Genomic DNA, 17,096 nt, shown 5'->3' on the forward strand with positions numbered 1-17,096 from the left:
GGCAGGGGGAAGATGTAGTGTCTGCTGGGGATAGAGATAGGCGAAAAAGCCCCTTCTGGGTTTTCCTTCAAACACCCTTCAAATGCTGGTGCCCTTCTTCATGTTGCATTCTGGTTCGATGTTAAACTGCCATGAGCATATAAACATGTGGATGAAATATGTGGAGGGATGTTATACTAGAGTCTAGCTCAGTTATAAATCTAAATGAATATGAGAGTTGTAAGGGACCTTGGAGGTCTAGCCCACTCTTCCTGAAGCATGAATCCCTTCTGTGACACCCACAAGTAGTCAAACAGTTTTTCCTTGAACACTTCCCATGAAAAAGACTTCATTTTCAGCCAAGGCAACCCATTCTGCTTTAGGACCACTCTAAATTGTATGAAATTCTTCCTTCTATTGAGAGAAAATCTACCTTTCTGAAACTTCCATCCATTGGCTCTATTTCTACTCTCCAGGAGTCAAGAAGAATTAAATCTGAGCCCTTTCCCACGTCACAGTCTTTCTGATGTTCAGGGACACTCGTCATATCCCTCCAGGTTTCCTTTTCTTCAAGTTCCATAAGTCTCTTTTGCATATTCAATATTCCCTTTCCCTTCAGCTAATCCTTATATAGTCTGGGAGAATAGTAAGAAGGTAAGCTCCATGAAGGCAGGGACCATCTCACTTTGATCTCTAGTGCCTAACTCTAGCTCATAATATGTGCTTAATAAATGTTTGTTGATTGATAGTTTTAAATTCCCTCACTGGCCTTATCAGCCACCTCTCAATAAACTTCAGTTCTTTAGTGTCTTTCCTAAAATCTGGAGTTTGACAACTGTACCCCTTTCTCTAAAGGATATCAGCATAGATGCCTGCTGCCAGCCCCACCCTTGTGGTATGTCCTACCATCTGATTCAACCACAAGCATTTATTTTTAAATATTTTATTGATGCTTTTTGCCACAGCATCACATTCGTCTCTGATTATACTTCTGCTTTACCTAGTGAGCCTTCCCTTGTAACAGAGAAATAACAACAAAAAAGACAGCTTAGCAAAAATCACTAAGATGGAGAGTCTGACAACATCTGTAACATTCCAGTCTTATTTAATTCCCCACCTCCCCAACAAAACAAGGAAGGTTCTTTTTCTCATATCATCTTTTTGACAAAGTGTGGTCGTTATACAATTGGCTTTGTTTAATTTTTCTGTTTACATTACAACAAGCATTTATTAAGAACCTCCTACATGCCAGTTACTGTATCAGGTGTTGGGGATTGTCTCTGCCCTCAGGAAACTTGCATCTGCTGCAGAAATGTGGATTGTGTTGGAGCCGTGAGAGTGCCCACCAATATGATGAGCCTGACATGCGTTTGATGGCAGTGCCAGGGATGTTGACATGAATTCACAAGTATTTAAGGAAAAAATAAAATGAAACATTTTTAAAGTTCCTGCTGTGTTGTGCCTGGTACTGTACTAAGTGCTGGGGATACAGAAGAAAGGCAAAAGAGTCCTTGCCCTCAGCTCACAATCATATGGGGGAAGACAACACGTAAAAAGAAGCTGAAAAGTGGGGTGGAGAGGGGGAAGCATGATGAAATCCTGCAGCCAGACAGAAAGTGCTATGATGGCTACCCTGGGCACCCTCCTTAGATAGAGGCTCTGGGAGGAGCTTTCCCTAATGTCTACCCTCCAGCCTCTCTGGTCGGGGACACGGATTGCTGAGGAGGTGTGAGTTTCAGAGTTGATAGGAACTTGCAAGATGATGAGTTTCTGGAGACCATGATAAAATCCAGGAGAGCAGCCAGTGGGAAATGACAAGAAGCGTTGTTAACTTAACTTGCAGTTTTCTCCCTATTGTAGGTATGTTATCTATCTTATAGCCGCCTGTTCCAACTTCACAAATAATTACTGGCATTTAGACAGTGCTTTCAGTTTTACAAAGCACTTTCCTCACAACAACCCACTGGAAAAAATGTTGAATTCACAGTTAGAGGATTTGAGTCTGTAATTTTCAGTGTGACCCGGGAAGAGTCGCTTAACTTCCCTGGGCCTTAGTTTCTTCCTCTGTAAAATAAAGGAGCTGGACTAGAAGAATACTCCTGAGGTCCCTTTCATCTCTAATTCTATTATGCTATGAACCTATGATATCTCTAAAATGAAAGAATTAGGCTGAGTCATCTTAAAGGCTCCCTCTGTCTCTTAGTCTTCTGATCTAATAGATAGGTAGTACCTGTGTGATTATTCCCATTCTGCAGAGAAGGAAAGAGGCTCATGGAGGCAATGTGACATGCATATGGTACCTCAACTAGGAAGTGTTAGACGTGGAATTCAAATTCAGGTTTGTCCTGGCTGCAAGGAGTCATTGGACTATATGCTCCATCTCAGGTAAAGAGGGCGCACAGAGAGGTCTTGTGACTTTTCTGAGATCATGGGGAGGATCTCGGTTGTAACAGGTCCTGTTGGCCTCCATTTTCACTCAAGACTTTTGTGCTACAAGAGGCTCACACTTGGTGGTAGCCCTAACTCCAGGCTGGCCCCCAACTTCATAGACATTAAGCCTGCACATAGTCTGTGAGTCCCTATATGCCTTAAGGTGTATAAGACCTTTTAAAGTCTTAAAGACCTTAAAGACCTTGTAGTCCTGGTGGAAGAATCAACAGATTCCTAGCCCAAAAACCTCTAAGAATCTTTTGCTGGTCAAGCAGACCTCAAAGAACACAGAGCTGATTTGGATAGTCCTCTTGTCATTTATAATTCGAATTACGTGCTATATAGTGTTAATGTTTAAGAGACATTGAGAGGAGTTCCACCTCTTCCTGAGAAAATCTGAGTCATTGAAGAGATCTTGTAAAATTAGACATGGCTGGTAACCTGAACCAACATGACTATACATGGAGCTCAGGACTTGTTAGGCCTGTCTGCTCTATAAAAGAGCAGTGAATGAAAGGTAGCCAAACTAGGAGCAATTAGTGGAAGTTTCAATGGAGTCAATTTAAGTTTGATGTAAGGACATACTTCCTAACAATCCGAGCTATCCAAAGTAGAATGTGTTTTTCTGGGAGCAAATGTTTTCCCCTGACCAAAGAACTTCATCGTGCGAAGGCTTGATACCTACTTGTTGGGGTTGTTGGAAAGGGTGCATTAAGGATGAGACTAGATAAATTCTTAGGCCTTTCAAACTCAGATTCTGGAATTCTTTCTGTTAAAGACAATACACAAGATTTATCTTAGTGTCCTAAAGGGAATGCAAACTTTGAAGTGGGAAAAGGTAAAGAATCTGTTTCTTGCCTTTGAAAGGAGCTGATGTGTTGACGAGTCCAGGGAAAGATCAGAAACTTAATACTGGAAAAGTCATCTAGTCTCACCACCTTGTCTTTTGGGTGAGAAAAGTGGGACCCATAGAAGTTGTGCATCCTTTTTTCAGAGAAATGGCCAAGGGAAGTGAGGTATCTTGCCCAAGGTCCTGCTTATGGTAATTAACTGAGGCAGTCTTCAAACTGGGGTACTGTGACTCCAAAGCCAGTGTTCTTACCACTATCCTACATTGCTTCTATAGCTGGAATACAGTACAATGGAAGAAGCCCAGGATCCTAATCCCACTCCCTGTATGATGTTGGGTAAATCATCTTGCCTCTCATAGCCCTAGTCTCCTCATGTATAATATGAGGAGGTTGGACTAGATAACCTCTAAATTCCTTGTCTTGTCTATGATTCTGTGATTTTATGAGGTTTATCTTCCAGGTCATATGACCACAAGAGAGAGACAAAGCTGAGTTGCTGGCTTAGAACCACAGCTGAAGAAAGTTGGCCTGCAAAAGGCTTGTCTAGATTCAGTTACAAAGTATTCCTTAAAGAAATGAAGGACAATTTAAATAACTGGTGCTGTGGATAGAGTGCCGGGCCTGGAAGCAGGAGAACTCATCTTCCTAAGTTCAAATGTGACCTCAGACACTTACTAGCTGTGTGACCCTGGGCAAGTCACTTATCCTTATTTTCCTTAGTTTCCTCATCTGGAAAAGGAGATGGCAAACCACTCCAGTATTTCTGCCAAGAAAACCCCAAGTGGGGTCATGAAGAGTCGGACACAACTGAAGTGACTGAACAACAACAATAATATTAAGTATTCATAGCTAGACTGTGGTAATATAATAAAAGTGACTATACTACCAAAATTAAATAACACTTTTAATGCTATCAAATTACCAACGGGATACTTTATAGAACTTGATAAAATAATAGCTATTCTTTTGGAAAAACAAAAGATCTCAATTATCAGGGGAAATGATGAAAAGAAGTAGGAACAAAGGGGAAATAGCACCTTGATACCTAAAACTGTAGTATAAAGCAGCAATCATCAAAACCATCTACTATTGGTTTGAAAAAGAAAGAAAAATAAATTAATGGAACAGAGTAGACAAGGGAAAATAAAAACTATAATTCAATAACCCAATGTTTGATAAAGCAGAGAACATTAATTATATCTAAGAAAAATCTTATTTGGTAAAAGCCCTATCAGATAAATACACACACATATGCATATACATACATACATACATACACACACATATATATGTGTGTATGGAGAGATTAATAACCATTCCTCAATAGATAAGTGGTCAGAGAATATGAACAGTAAGTTCTCAAGAGAAGAACTGCAAAGTATTCCCAATCATAAAAATGCTACTTAGCACTAATAATAAGAGAAATGCAAGTCAAAACTACACTAAGGTTTCACCTCATAACCTTTCAAATTGGCAAAAATGATAAAAAATGGGAAGTCAGTGTTGGAGGGGTTGTGGAATGATAGACACACTAATACATTGTTGGTGGTGCTGTGAAATGATACCACCGTTTTGGAAAGCAATTTAGAATGATGCAAATTAAGTTAGTAATATGTCCATACCCTTTGAACCAGAGATTCCATTACTGGCTTAGCTCCAAACGAAGCCATCAATAAGTAGAAAGTTCTAATATTCTCAAAAGTTAATAGCAACACTTTTCATGAAAGCTATTGGAAACAAAGTAAATGCCCATCAACTGGGGAATAGCTAAATAAGTTGTGGTATATGATTGTGAATGAATACTATTGTGCTATAAGAAATGATGAACAGGATACTTTCAGAAAAACTTGGAAAGACTTACATGAACGGATGCAAAGTGAAATGAGCAAAACCAGAACATTGTGCACACAGTAAGCGATATTGTATGAAGATAAACTGTGAATGACTTAACTGTTCTTGGCAAGACAATTCTGAAGGACCTATGTTGAAAAATGCTGTCCACCTCCAGAGAAAGAACTGATGGGAATCTGAATGCAGATTGAAGCATACTGGATTTTTTTTTCTTTTACTTTTTTATTATTCTTGGTTTTTGTGTTTTCTTTCAAAATGCTAATATGGAAATAAGTTTTCCATTACTGTACATGTATAACCTTTATCAAATCGCTTGCCTTCTCAATGAGGGGAGAGGGAAGAGAAGGTGAGAGAGAATTTGGAACTCAAAATTATTATAAAGAAGGTTAAAATGTTTTCATATGTAATTGGGAAAAAATAAAATATTAAAATTTTAAAAAGAAATGATGTGCATGTTGAATATAGAGACGCATGGAAAGAGCTATATGAACTCATCAGAGTGAAGTCAGCAGAGCCAAGAAAACAATATGCACAGTAAGTATAATAATGTATATGGAAATAACAATTATACACCAAAAAAAATCAAAAGTAAATTTAACAAAATTATAAAAATCAAGTAGGACTCAAATAAAGACATACTAGAGGACACCCCTAATCCACCCCTTCATGGAAATTAAAGGTCCACAGTTGTTACACATTGCACATGTTTTTAGGTTTTTTTAATGTATCAATCAGTTGTGCTCATTTTTTCCCCTCTACTAAATATACTATTTATTATATGGGATAGCTCACTGGGAGGTGGAGGAAGAGGGATACCTGGGATAACCATGATGATATAAGAAAAAGAAAGTGTTAATAAGGTTTTTTTTTTAAAGCAAGGACCTCAAAGGAGAGAGAACCCATGACAATGAAAATACAAATTGGGTCAAATTCAGCACACTTAATATTTATAAATGACAGAACACTTGCATCAAAGGAGGTGCCTGGAATTGTGGCTTCCCTGAAAAACTGCAAAGCAGTGGGACTAGATCAGATCCATGATTATTGATTCAAGTACTTCAGTGGCATATGAATTACTAACAAGTCACTTTACCATTTGCCTCTCAGACACAAGCCTGAGCCACCTTTCTTAATAAAAGACATCACATATCTACTACCAAAGGATGAAAGTAACAGTGACCCCTCCAAAGTATAGGCCACCTACATGTTTTCATACCTTATACAAAACATTCACAACTTGTATCATGAAAAAAAAAAACTACAAATGCTTAGAAAATAATATATTGGGGGCAGCTAGATGGCACAGTGGATAGAGCACCAGCCCTGGAGTCAGGAGGATCTGAGTTCAAATGTAGTCTCAGACACATGATACTCAATAGCTGTGTGACTCTGGGCAAGTCACTCAACTCCTGATTTTCTTGGAAAAAAAAGAAAAGAAAATAATATATTGGACAAGGAGCAAAAAGGACATGTTAGAAATTTCCAGGGATATAAAGAGCAGCATATTAATTCAATAATTATTGAATAAACTTCCTCAAACGGCTGCCTTTATTGATTATTGAAATTTGACTCAGTTCTCATGGCATATTCATATACTTTAGATATATAAAGATCCTAAAATTTAGCTATCCCCATCAAAAACTATTTTCTCTTTGAAACACCTGATAACATCAAGAATGATTGAAGTAAAATGTGGTCACTTTCAGGGAGACCATTAAACCCATTACTGTTCTGCCTTGAGCCCACTTTTATCTCTTAAACAGAACTAAGTAAGGTTTCCATGTTGAAGAGAAAGTCTTAGTCATTGATACAGATTATTCATGGAAATGATAGAAATTGTGAAACATATTAGTGATTTGGGATGCTCATTTCCCCACCCATTCCTCAATGATTATATATTTTCATCTTATGCACCTCTATTATGTGATAATGATCCCTTTTTCAGCATAGTTCCCTGTCCTTCCTATTTTTATTTTCTTGAAGACCATTAAACAGAACAAAACCACCCACACACCCTCTGTCATTTCAACCTTTCTCTATTGAAAGATATTAGGATTCTGAGAAGACATTTATTTCTTATTCTTCCTATTACCATATAAACAATTCATCCTAACACATTCCCTTTCAATTAAATATATGTACTTTTCTTTATTTCCTTGGTGCCTGTGTTTCCATTTTAAAATGTGTACTTGGTCTGGCATTTTCATTAGGAATGCTTAGAAATCCTCTGTTCCACTAAAGACCACCCCCCCATAGGATTATACTTTTTTTTTTGCCAAATAGTTTATTTTTATTTATAAACCTGCATTCCTTTTTTTAACAATATGATTCCAAGCTCTCCTTTTCTATATGGTGGCAGCTGCTAAATCTTGTATGATCCTTATTGTGTCTACTTTGTATTTGAAATCCTTTTTGGCTGCTCATAGTATTTTTTTTTCCCTTTGACCTAAAATATTTTATATCTCGACTAATGTTCCCTGGGAGTTTTTATTGTTAGGGTTTCTTTCTGGAGGTGAATGATTTTTTTTTTCTTTTTTCACTTTGTCCTCTGATTCCAAGAGTCCTAGACAGTTTTCATTTATAATTTCTTGAAATATGGTATCTAGACTTTCTATCATGGTTTTCCATGTAGTTTAATAATTTTTAGATTATCTCCCCATGACTGTTTTCCAGGTCAGTTACTTTTCATATAATTTTTCTTTTTCCTGGTACTTAGAATTTCCTTTAGTTTGCTTATTTCATCTGCCTGAGTATCTAGGTTGGGGGCAGTGTGGCTCTGTTTGGGTCAGATAATGATATAGGTATCTGAGTAAAGTGGCCCAGACTAAGCCCCTTCTTCAAGGAATTATTGGGCTGCACCAGTGCTGGACTCTGCCTGAGGCTCCTTCTGTCACAAGGTACTGCCCGGGATCCTTTATTCCTGCTTCTTGGCTCATGGTCTACTCCCATGCTAAACCCCTGCCATTGATTTTTGGGACTGCCCTAGCAGGATTTTGCCCAAGGCCTTTTTTTCCTATAACTAGGCTTGAGCTATTGCTGCTACCTGTCTGGGGGTAGGCTTCTACAGCTACAGGCTTTGAGCTCCAGGGATGACTTGGGCTGACCCATTGCTATACCAGCCTATAACACCTGAGGCTGTTTTCTAGCTGGGCTGTAGCTTTAGGCTGGACTCAGGCCACTGTGGCACCCAAACCAATAGATCTTTGTGGTCTCCTGGATTTTTATCGGAGCTTCATTTTTCCTCTACCCCAATTTGTCTATGTCAGGGTCATCCCACAACTCTGAAATTCCCTCTGTGTCCCTGATCTAAATACAGAAGTCTATAGATGACCTTATTTCTTTTTTTTATATAAAATATCTGGGAATAAACCTTCCAAGACACACTCAGGATTTATATGAGTACAACTAAAACACTTTACAAAAATAAAGGATGATAAATAAGTGGATAAATATCAGTTGTTTGTGTCTGGAACAATTTAGTGTCATAGTCAAGCTTTATAGTGTCATAGGAAACTAGGCAAAGTAATTTTTAAAAATCTGGAAGAACAAAATGAAATAATCCATTTCAAGGCAAATAATGAAAAAAGTAGAAATGAAGTGGGTCTAGTAATACAGGATCTCGAACTATACTACAAAGTAGCAATCATCAAACTCTTTGGCAATAGATTAAAAAAAATAGAAAAGTTGACTAATAGGAAAGATAAAGTAAACAAAAGGCAAAAGCAGTCAGCTGTAGTAGCACAGTGTTTGATAAACCAAAAGACATTCAGTATTGGAGTAATGGCTCCCTAATTGATAATAACTTCTGTGAAGTGGAAACAATTTGGCAGAAGTTAGGTTGAACTAACATCTTACATAATATATCATAACAAACTCAAAATGGCTTTTGACCTAAAATGGCTAAATGACCTAAATGTAGGTCATAGCATAGAAAATTAGAGGAGAAGGGAAGAAGGTACCTCTCATAACTATGGCTAGAGGCAGAATTTTTATCTAAACAAAGGATAAAGTTAGTCATAGAAGATAAATGGATAGTTTTGGTTATACAAAATTGAAAATTTTTTTGCACAAGCAAAATCAAGGTAGTTAGTTTTAGAAGGGAAAGAGTGAACTGGGAAAAACCTTTGCAGCAAATTTCTCTTATATTCAAGGTATGTAATTGAGATACAAATGTATAAGAAAAAGATCCATTCCTCTACAGATAAATCAGTCAACCAGTCAATAAACATTTATTAAGTGCCTACTATGTACTACACACTATGCTAAGCTCTGGGGACACAAAAAGAGACAAAAGACAATCCTTGCCCAAGAAGCCACAGTCTAATAGGGGAAGATAACAAGCAAACAAGTTTGTATAAACAAGCTATATACAGGAAAAATTTAAAGGAAAGGCACTTAGAATTTAGAGGAGTGGGGGAAATCATCCTGGAGAGGATGGGATTTTAGTGGGAATTTCAGGAAGGCCAGCAGGTTGAGATGAAGAGAGAATCTTCCAGGTATGGGAGATAGCCAGAGAAAACGGCCAGAGCCAACAGATGGAGTGTCTGGTTCATAGAACAGTCAGGTAGCCAGTGTCACTGGATTGAAGTGAATGTGGCAAGGAGTAAGATGTAAGAAGACTGGAAAGGTAGAAATAGGCTAGGTTATGAAGGGCTCTGAATGTCAAAAAGAGGATTTTTTATTTTATTCTGGAGGTAACAGAGAGCCACTATAGCTTATTGAGTAGAGGAGTGATATGGACTTGGGGGTGGGGAAATTGTGGCCTCCAGTCCACATGGGACCCTCTAGGTCCTCAACTGTGGAACAAATCTTTGTTCTGTGAAGTTTGGATTCAGTCAAAGGGCTGCACTTGACCTAAAGGGCCACATATGGCCTCGAGGCTGCCGATTCCCCACCCCTGGAACCTGTGCTTTAGGAAAATCACTTTAGTGACTGGATGGAGGATGGACTGGAATGGGGAGAAATTTGAGACCAGCAGAGCCACCAGTAGGCTATGTTAATAGTTAGGCATGAGGTGATGAGGGCCTGCACCAGAGTAGGGACAGTATCAGGTGAGAAGGAGGCCAGCATATTTGAGAGACTTCGCAAAAGTCAAATTAACAGACCTTGGAACAGCTTGGATATGGGAGCAAGAGTGAGGAGTCAAGGAAAACTCCTAGGTTGTGAACTTGAGGGACTGGATTGAATTTAAAATGTCTATAAGAGGGGCAGCTAGGTGGCACAGTGGATAGAGCACTGGCCCTGAAGTCAGGAGTACCTGAGTTCAAATCCGGCCTCAGGCCAAACACTTGACACTTACTAGCTGTGTGACCCTGGGCAAGTCACTTAACCCTAATTGCCAAAAAATAAAATAAAATGTCTCTAAGATGTCCAGGTCAAGATACCCAACAGGCAGGTGGAGATGTGAGACTGGAGGTCATGAGAGAGAGTAGGGCTGGACTAAGAGATTGGACAATGATCTGAATAATTGAATCTATAGTAACTGATGAGATTACCAAGCAAAAAGTACAGAGAGAGAAGAGGAAAGGGTCTGAAATAGAGCCTTGGGGGATACTTGTGTTTAGTGGGCACAATGTTAGTGAGAACAGTGCCATGAAAACCTAGGAAAAAAGGCTACCCAGGAAGAGAGGATGATTAACACTGTCACAGGCTGTAGAGAGGTCAAAAAGGATGAGGACTGAGAAAAGGTCATTAGATTTGTCGATTAAGAATTAATTTGGTCACTTTGGAGAAAACGGTTTCAGTTGAATGAGGTAGGAAGTCAGACTGTAGAGAGTTACGAAGAGAGTGAGAGGAAAAGAAGTGAAGACAGTGATCACAGCTAGCCTTCTCAAGGAATTTAGCCCCTAAAGGGAGGAGAGATAATACTGTACTTAGTGGGGATGGTCAGATAAAATTGGGCTTTTTTGAGGATAGGAGAAACATGAGTATGCTTTTATGCAGTAGCAGCACAGACAGGTAGAGAAGCAGATAGGTGCTCAAGCACCCTCTTCTACATGAAGCCTTTCCTGATTTGCCCTCCCAGCTGTTTCACTCTTTGTCTCCTTAGAACCTAGAACATAGTAGGCACTTAATAAATGCTTGCTGATTTACTGTATTTGAGTTTTCTTTTAATTCTCTGCTTATTTTCTGTTGATCTGTATGTTTCATTTTTGTAAGAATTCCTCTTTTGTTTAAGTTGGTATATAATTTGACAAAAGTTTCTAACAATTTCCTTTATTTTCTCATTTGCCGTGAATTCTTTTTCATTTTTGGATTTGTTATTTTGTTTCCTCTCTGTCTGTCTCCCTTGTCTCTCTCTTTCTCTATCACTCTTTATTTCATCTCTCTCTTTGTGGGTTCTATTTAGTAGGTTCTAAGTAAGCAAATGGCAAAATTTCAGTGCCAAGGAATGTGGTCTATGAACTTGATGGGAAAAAATCACATCTTTATTTTCATAGAATGGGTTTCCTTTGTAAGCCTATGTATTTTATTTTATGCATTTAAAAACATTATTCTGAGAAGGGTCTGAGGAAACTGAGGCAGAGAGAAGTTAAATGACTTAAGTAGGGTCTCACAGCTAGTAAGCGTCTGAGGCAGAATTTGAACTGAAGTCTTTCTGACTCTAAGTCCGGCACTTTATCCCCCGTCCCTGCAAGATGGGTGTCTCACTGTGTCTAGGACAAAAGTTGTCTGTTTTTTCCCCTAGCTTGTGTATACCACCTAGTCTGGGCAGAGAAGGGCTAGCAGTCAGAAGGAGTGGTGGAGCATGGCAAGGAGATGTTGTTTAAAGCATAGGCAGATAGCTGAGTTTTCTGAGAATCTGAACAGTCCAGCTGAATGAGCTCCCATCCATACACTATGAAGGCCTAGCAGGTGTATTGCTGTCCAGAGTTCTGACCTTGATCTCTGCTCAGAAAACAGTCCCCTGCACATAATAAATATTTGTGCTGAATAAACACTTGAATTGATGACTTGAACCTTGGCCTTTTGACCTGAACTACTGACTGATCCACTAACTCCTGTTCCAACCACTCTTTAAAAAAATTTTTTTTAAATAGTATTTTATTTTTTCCAGTTACATATAAAGATAGTTTTCAACATTCATTTTTTATAAGATTTTGAGTTCCAATTTTTTTTCTCCTTCCCTCCCTACCATCCTCCCTCCCCAAGATGGCAAGCAATCATACATGTGCAGTCATGTAAACATAGTTCCACATTAGTCATGTGTTCCAACTTCTCTTGCTCTCACTCTGTCCTCTATTGCCTGCCTTGCTCCCCATCCTGGCAGTAACCCAGTGAACACCCAGGTAAGCACTTTTCCCATGTACAGGACAGAAAATAGAAATAAGACTTTCCTTTCTAAATCATTGGATTATGTTATTGTAATATCAAGAGATTCATTAAGAATTCTGACTTGATGGGGCAGCTAGGTGGCACAGTGGACAGAGCAGCAGCCCTGAAGTCAGGAGGACCTGAGTTCAAATCCGGCCTCAGACCAAACACTTGACACTTACTAGCTGTGTGACCCTGGGCAAGTCACTTAACTCCAATTGCCTAAAAAAAAAGTTCTGACTTGGAACATTTTCCACTTAGACTAACATGATCAAGACCTTTGCACCATTTGTGTGAGTCCCACAGATCAGGGCAGAGTCTTTACTTCAGTACTTCAGAAGACCACAAACATGGTACTCCCTATGCTAATACTGGTGGCAGCCTTTCCATGTGTTAGTAGACAGTTTCATAAGTTGCTGTAGTAAAAACAAAACAAACAAAAATCTCCTGATGGCTAATCTTTCAGCAGTGAACCTCTCTGAATGACAATCCATTTTCTCCTGGAAAACTTTTCCAGCTTGATAAGATCTGTCAGAACTTGTCTTTCACTGAAGTAGCCTATAAGAACCCAATGTCCCCTTCCTTCCAGGGTAAGATATCAGAGTAGGAATTTCAGGGCCAAATCTCATTATAAAACAAACAAACAACAACAGCCACCTAACAAAACCAGAGTTTTAAAGAACCATCGAAATTATTTTCATTGAATTATCATTTGGTTGAATTTATTTCTGTGTCATGTCCCCTTGTGGCATGCTTCTCAGGCCCTCCAGAAATTTAGGATGTACCTGCTTCTTAGCCTGGGGCAAAGAGGAGGTCTTCCTATCTTTTACTTCAATGCCTACACAGATATACCCTGATTTCTTAGTGTCTGACATAGTGACTCAGGGGTCAGTATTTAGTGGTGATGAAAAATCTTTTAATGGGCTGCTGAGCCAGAACTCAGGTGATATAATAAAGGGGATGATTCCCACTTTTCATCCTCTTTCTCCCCTTTTGAGTTAGGAGGACTACACTGAGCTTCCAGGTAAGCAAAGAAGGAAGAATTTTAAAGCAGGGAAACCAATCAGCAGGCTATTGCAATAGTCCAGGTGTGCTCAGGCCCCTTTTCTCCTAGCTGCTTGCCATGTGTCTCTGAGCACATGGCATCTCTATTTCTTTTGGGTTTATTCTTTCTTCATCTTAGATGAATGACTTTCTTGAGTTGGAAGTGTTCAGGGACCAGTGATACCAGGAGATCCATCAAAGCATTCCTGAAGACCACTGGTGACAGGAACAGGTAGCGAACCAAGTACACTGGAGATGGAAGCAGCAGCAACCTGGTCAGTCAGTCAGTCAGTCAATATTTATTAAATGCCTGTTCTGTGCTAGGCATCATGTTAAGTGCTGGGGGCACAGATGTAAAAAAGAAAGATAGTCCCAGCTCTCAAGGAATTGACAGTTTAATGGAGGTAGAAACACACAAAAGAAAGGTGAAAGGGGGCCAGTGGGGCAGGGGAAGGGAGAGGGGTAAAGGGGGGTGGTGCTTAGCTCAAGGGCATGACAGAAATGTCCACAGGAGTACAGCCTGCTGATAAATGAAAAGATGGCTGCTCTGAATATCTCTTTAAATGGAGATTCCAGAAGGAGTTCTCCGTTCTCAGTCCTCCAATCAGAGGGGCTCCAAAGACAGAGGATACTGATGAGATTGGAGGACCAGGGCTGGTGTGATCTTGCTGGAGACATGACAGAAAAATCCAAAGATTTATATCCAGGTGGGAAAGTTTGATCTATCAGGGGGACCAGTACAGTGACTGAATGACCTGCGTGACCCATGCTCAGCAATGGATTAGCTCAACAGCTGATACACTGTCCCCTTAACCAACCTTGGTGGGGATTCTGCAAAGGGAGGAAAGGACTACCTGGGTAATTTTGAGCCTACTCATCAAGGGCCTTTTGTGTGTATAAAGAAAGAGTGTGCCCCCTGGTATGAGGGGATTGCTTTGTAACTACCACTCTTACTGTCCTTAGTAAATCCCAAGTTCATTTGTTTCAGTCATGTCTGACTCCGTGACCCCACCTGGGGTTTTCTTGGCAGAGGTACTGGAGTGGTTTGCCATTTCCTTCTCCAGCTCGTTTTATAGATGAGAGAACTGAGGCAAACAGAATTAAGTGACTTGCCCAGGGTCACACAGCTAGTTAATGTCTGAAGTTGGATTTGAACTCAGAAAGATGAGCCTTCCTCACTTCAGGCCCCATGCTTCATGCACTGCAGCATCACCTAGCTGCCCATTCTTAGCAAATGCCCTTTTATAAATGTTGGTTCATGTCAACTGGTTAAACATTGGTATAGAAACCCCATCTCCTCAGGGTTATCCCTAGAAGCCAGAGGGAAAAGTAGACAACTCCTCTGGTAAACTGCTAGTCAATGTGAATTGGGAAAGTGGGCACAGAGAGGGCATGACATCTGTAACTATGCTCCTTGTTTTTTTCACTGAAATAACACCTTGGATCACCTTCCTAGATCATTCATCTCAGGCTGAGAATGCCTAGGAAATGTTGCCAAAGCAGATGGCTGTCTTTGATGTCAGTCTTGAAGGTCATGCATTTACTCTCAAATAGCTTTATTTCCCATGATGTTGGATCCTCCTGCCACCTTTTCCATTGCTGACTGAGCCTTCACTCTTGTCCCTTGACACACAGAACCAAGAGGAAGGGTCTTCTTGCTTCTCACAGCTGCTTCCACATCTTCCCTTTGGGGGCAGTCAGCAATCTCTACTCCTTTGGGATTCATTCCATGTAATAAAGGGCAGGCTTCATGAGGAGAAGAGACTATTACCTTCCCAAACTACCTTATATTTATTCTGTATCAACAGAATAGGCCAGAACCTAACTCATGGCACCAGAGGGCAGGGGGCCACGGAATCAAGTACTGCAGTGTCTAAAGGCAGAAGAAATTAACTGATGCAGTGTTGTGGAGTTCCAAGGCCTTCACTTACCTAAAGGCCCACTTGCCCAAGTGGCCTACATATAAGGGGCACTGAGAGCATCTCTTTCCCTCCTCCCTTATTTCCTTATCATCCTACCTGAAATGAATGCTTTTAAGTTCATCCTTTTGGTTGAGGACTTGTATCTGCAGAAGCTCCTTTAAATGCAAATGTGCACCTTGGAAGAGTTGACTATATTAAGTCAATATTAATCTTTAATATCTCAGAGTAGGCTAATATATCAGGTAAATTAGCTGCCACTCAGCAATGAAATAGGGATATCCGCAAGCTAACCTCAATATGAGGAGAGAGAAGGTAGAGTACAGGAGGTATGGTGGGGAAAGGAGTAAGGGACCAATGACATGCCACAGTGAGGATCCATAGTCAGGCAGAGGCCCTGGGCACCTAAGAAGGAATATAACAATGGGGAGCTGTGAGTGTCCAGGGGAAGTAGAAGGGGTCCAAAGGCAAAAGCCACTTTTCAAAGGCTGAACTTGGACAAAATGTGTTCTGTGAGGAAATTGTTTTTAGTTTTACCTGGACATTTGATTTCATGGATTAGAGAATTCCTGGTGTGGAAATGCCCTCTCCAGCTGTATTTAGGTTACTTGTCTACAATGTAAAGTCTTAGACAGGCTCCTGGGGGCACAGAGAAGGTAACTGATGTGTCCAGCTTCACCTAGTTGGTATATGTCCGAGGCCCAACTTGAACCCAGGTCTTCTTGGTTCCATGATCCTTCATCCACTATGTCATCTTACATTCAACTAATGTTTCTTATTTCCACGGAGGGAAAAAGTTGCCTAGTAAGATGGATAAGGCAAGAAAATCAATTTCAAAGGACAGAGAGAATGATTTATGTATGAAATCTTAATCAGGAAGGATAGGTAGCAAAGTGACATAAATGTGTGCTGATAGCCCAACCCCAGCCTGGAACTGGCCCAATGGTGTTGGTCCTGATCCCTCTCATTTTGTGGCCCTGGCACCTCACTACAAAACAACCAGGACATAGGTTTTCTGGAGCTGAATGAAGAAGGCAGTTCCCTTTGGCAAAGTCTTCTGGTGCCTGAGGCTAACAGAGATAACAGGAAGCAAGTTGAATATTTTCACGTGGAAGAGGAGGCTTTCCTGCAATAACTAGAGTGAGCATAGCCTAAGAACATTCTTGACATAAAGAAAAAGATTCAGAATGAATTTGCAATTTAGGTCTGTGAAATAAAACTAGAATATGTGTAAGCAATGAGTGATAACAGTGAGAAGTGTAAATCTGTACCTGTGTATTATATGTCTTTAAATCTTACTCTTTTCTTAAAGGGATTTGTTCTGTGAAGTTTGGATTCAGTCAAAAGGCCACACTTGAGGACCTAGAGGACCACATATGACCCTGAGGCCATAGGTTCCCCAACCCTGCGCTAGATCATATGTATCTTCATAGTCGGACTTAGAACATAGTTGGTATAGAACTCTCTCCCCTAACCTTCCCAGAGGTGGAAGCATCTTCTAGGGTGAGGAGGTTTCTGGGACATGGTGGCAGAGGCATCTTTTAGGACAAGAAAGCTGCTGAGGCATGATGGAGAAAGAAGAGAAGCAACAGGAGTGGAGTCCAAGTTTCCTCCATCCTGAGAGAATTCTCATTAGGCTCTACCATCTCCTCAAGCTATCATCTGATATCTCTGCTCTCTTTCTCAAATGCCTAGAAAAGGTTGTCTG

Source organism: Vombatus ursinus, unplaced genomic scaffold (assembly GCF_900497805.2).
Source record: "Vombatus ursinus unplaced genomic scaffold, bare-nosed wombat genome assembly UNPS02015066.1, whole genome shotgun sequence".
NCBI classification, from domain to species: Eukaryota; Metazoa; Chordata; class Mammalia; order Diprotodontia; family Vombatidae; genus Vombatus; species Vombatus ursinus.